This window comes from Neodiprion fabricii, chromosome 7, assembly GCF_021155785.1.
Source record: "Neodiprion fabricii isolate iyNeoFabr1 chromosome 7, iyNeoFabr1.1, whole genome shotgun sequence".
Lineage (NCBI taxonomy): Eukaryota > Metazoa > Arthropoda > Insecta > Hymenoptera > Diprionidae > Neodiprion > Neodiprion fabricii.
The window spans coordinates 10,375,453-10,379,718 of NC_060245.1; the positions used below are offsets into that span (position 1 = coordinate 10,375,453).

General features: G+C 24.9%; 1 pseudogene; it reads left to right on the top strand.

Annotated features, from left to right (window-relative positions):
- Positions 1-992: 992 nt before the first annotated feature.
- On the top strand, positions 993-3,880 carry LOC124186681 (annotated as a pseudogene).
- The last annotated feature ends 386 nt before the right edge of the window (positions 3,881-4,266 follow it).

Here is a 4,266-nt window from a genome sequence, read left to right on the forward strand (position 1 = left end):
TTCGATGTCTTCAGGTCATCGTAGCTGGCTGCCTCATCCATTCCCAGCGCTATCAGAAGGTTTGCCATAGCCTTCCGATTCTTTTTGATCTACGCTGTTATTTGTTCTTGTCCAGTCTCTGGTTTTGGATTTTCTCCGGTGACATACTCCCATAAATCGTGTCTCATCAAAAGTCCTTTGATCTGAGCCCTCCATGATCTATAATTTTCTGCAGTGAGAGGATCTATTTTTATGGAGAGAGCCATTTCTACAAAACTACTCAACAACCACTAAAAATCGACACTATCAACTTTTTCGCTAGTCACAGCACAGCGGTTTTTCCCGCCAAATTGTCCGAGCTCCTACGCCTAGTGTCTCACAATGACGAAATCTACGCCACTGCACGCTATCGAAACTTCTCGATGCTACTTGCACGTTTTTCACGCACTTTTCAGAATTTTTACTTTATTTATTAACAACCACCTTTATTTTTGGGTTACCTTATCTGGGCCCATAACCTGATGATAAAGGGATATTGGATTAAAGGAGTTATTAATAAGTAAATAATATATTCGTGGTTATAACTGTTAAGTATATTACAATATAAGTAAGTACAAGATACACGTCCGTCTAGGGCGGTGTACTGATAGGAACTGACTATAGCTAAGTGGACGATGGTCTATGCTAATACATTCGGGAACATTCGGGAATCTACTAGCACTATGAGCCTTGTCCCTCAACAAATTTTCATACTATTTATATTAATTAATACTATAATAATATATTTAACAAAAGTCCCATTTACAATAGGATTAATTTTACTAATCCAAACATCTTTAATTTCTGTAACATCAGGAATGTTAAATATAAGATTTTGATACTCATATATAATTTTTTTAATTTTTTTAGGAAGATTATTAATTATTTTTATTTATGTATCAAGATTAATCTCAAACGTAAAATTTCTTTTTAATAAATGAATAATAATAAATATTATCATAATTATTTTAATTCTAATGTTACCTTTACGTTTAAAAAATAGTTTATTAATTATAAATGGATCTTCAGTAGATTTACCAACGCCATCGAATATTACTTCAATATGAAATTTTGGTTCATTGTTAGGATTATGTTTAGTAACCCAACTAATTACAGGTATTTTTTCAGATATACATTATGCACCTAATATTCAAATAGCATTTGATAGAATTATCCATATTTACCGAGATATTAATAATGGTTAAATAATCAAAAATTTACATGCGAATGGTGCTTCTATATTTTTCTTCTGTATATATTTACATATCGGACGAGGAATATTTTTTGGGTCATTCAACTTTAAACCAACTTGAATTACAGGAACAATAATGTTATTATTAACTATAGCAGCTGCATTTTTAGGATACGTCTTACCTTGAGGACAAATATCTTTTTGAGGAGCCACTGTAATCGCAAACCTTCTTTCAGCAATCCCGTATTTAGGAGAATTCTTAGTACAATGATTATGAGGAGGATTTTCTATTAATAATGCTACACTAACACGATTTTTTACTCTTCATTTTATTATTCCTTTTATTATTATTATAATAACAATTATTCATTTAATATTTCTCCATCATACAGGATCAAGAAATCCTTTAGGAGCTAATAGTAATATTGACAAAATACCATTTCAACCATACTTTTTATTAAAAGATATTGTAGGATTTATTTTAATATACTTTATTTTAATTTATATTATTTCAATAAATCCTAATATATTAGGAGACCCAGACAATTTTACCCCTGCTAATCCTATAATTACTCCCCCTCATATTAAACCTGAATGACATTTTTTATTTGCATATGCAATCCTACGATCTATCCCTAATAAATTAGGAGGAGTAATTCTTCTTTTAATGTCTATTTTAATCTTATTAATTATACCTTTTTATAAAATAATAAATTTAAAAGGATTAAATTTTTATCCATTTGGACAATTTCTATTTTGAATATTTATTAGAATTGTTTTAATACTAACGTGAATTGGAATAAGACCTGTAGAAAATCCATTTATTATTGTTGGACAAATTTTAACATTAGTATACTTCTTTCATTTTTTAATATATCCTATATTAACAAAAATATGAGACTATTTATTAAATTAAATTAACCCCACAAATCAATGAACTTGAATAAGTTTATGTCTTGAAAACTTAATATATAAGTTTTAAATCTTTTATTGATTTAAACTTGAATAATTAAATTTTTAATATAATTTATAATAAATAACAATAAAATATAAATCTTAAACCTATAAATAAAATTAAATAATTTAATGAAACAGGTAAAATTTTTTTTCAAGTTATCATCATTAATTTATCATAACGTAAACGAGGTAAAGTTCCTCGAATTAAAATAAATAAAAATCTAATAAAAATCATTATTAAATAAAAAATAAAACTATATAAATCACCACCTGAAAACATTAAAACAAATAATATACTTATAAATAAAATTCTTGAATATTCAGATAAAAAAATTAATGAAAATCCTGCACCTCTATACTCAATAGTAAACCCAGAAACCAATTCTAATTCCCCTTCAGAAAAATCAAAAGGTGTTCGATTTGTTTCAGCTAAACAAATAATAAATCAAACAAAATTTAAAGGAAAAGTTAAAAAAATAAATCAAATAAATTCCTGATATAAACCAAATAAATTTATTGAGTACCCTTCAATTAAAAATAAAATTGATAAAATTACTATAACTAAACTAACTTCATAAGAAATTGTTTGAGCAACAGTACGTAATATTTCCAAAAAAGAATACTTAGAATTTGAAGATCATGCAGAAATCATAATAGGATGTACCCCAATGCCTAAACAACATAAAAAAACAACAAACTAAAATCAAATGAATAAAAATTAGTAACAAAAGGTATTGTTATTCAACAAATCAATATTAATATTAATATAATTAAAGGAGATAAAAAATAAGGAAAAAAATTTGATATTAAAGGAACAGAAAACTCTTTAGAAAATAACTTAATAGCCTCAGAAAATGGCTGTAAAATACCTACAATTCTAACTTTATTAGGTCCTTTACGAATCTGAATTAATCCTAAAACTTTACACTCTAAAAGAGTTAAAAAAGCTACTCTAACTAATACTATAATAAGTAAAATCAATCTTCTTAAAAAAACTATAATCAATTCATTAATATAAATTACTAATTGTATAATAAAATATACATAAATAAATTCTAAATTTATTACATCAATCTGCCAAAATAGTTAGCAAATTCAATGAAATTCATTTTAAATAAAATTATAATAATTTAAAATTATGGTCCTCTCGTACTAAAATTTTTTAATACAATTAAGGATAGAAACCAACCTGGCTTAAACCGGTTTGAACTCAGATCATGTAAAATTTTAAAGGTCGAACAGACCTAGATTTTTAAGCTTCTACACCCAAAATGAATTTCAATCCAACATCGAGGTCGCAATTTTTTATGTCAATAAGAACTTTAAAAAAAATAACGCTGTTATCCCTAAGGTGATTTAATCTAATAATCTGAAATATAGGATCAAAAATTCATTAATTAATGTAAAACAAAATAAAAAGTTTATTAAATTTAATTATCACCCCAACAAAATAATTATATTTATTTCATAAAAATAAATTGATTAATAAAATAAATTTAATTATAAAACTCTATAGGGTCTTCTCGTCCTCTAATAAAATTTAAGCTTTTCAACTCAAAAATTGAATTCAATAATTAATAATTATAAGACAGTCTTAATCTCGTCAAATCATTCATCCCAGTCCTAAATTAAAGAACAAATTATTATGCTACCTTTGCACAGTTAGAATACTGCGACTATTTAAAATTTTCACTGAGCAGATTAGACTTTTTATGTTCTATCAAAAAGACATGTTTTTGTTGAACAGGCGAATCAAATTCTTGCCGAATTCCTTATAATTAACTATCATATAAATTTATATTTATAAATAATATATATATATACACACACACACACACATATATATATATATATATATATATATATATATATATAATTTTATAAAATTATTACAATTTTCAAATTAAAACTAATTCTAAGCCTAAAATATAATTATATAATTTAAAATCAATTATAAAATTAAGAATTAAAGCTAATCCCTTAACACTTTTATATCAAAAATAATTATTTTTATTTATTAAAATGATTATTAATGATATGTAAATTAAATTTATTTATCAAACAACTAGATAACTTAAAAAACAAAAAACATTTCATTT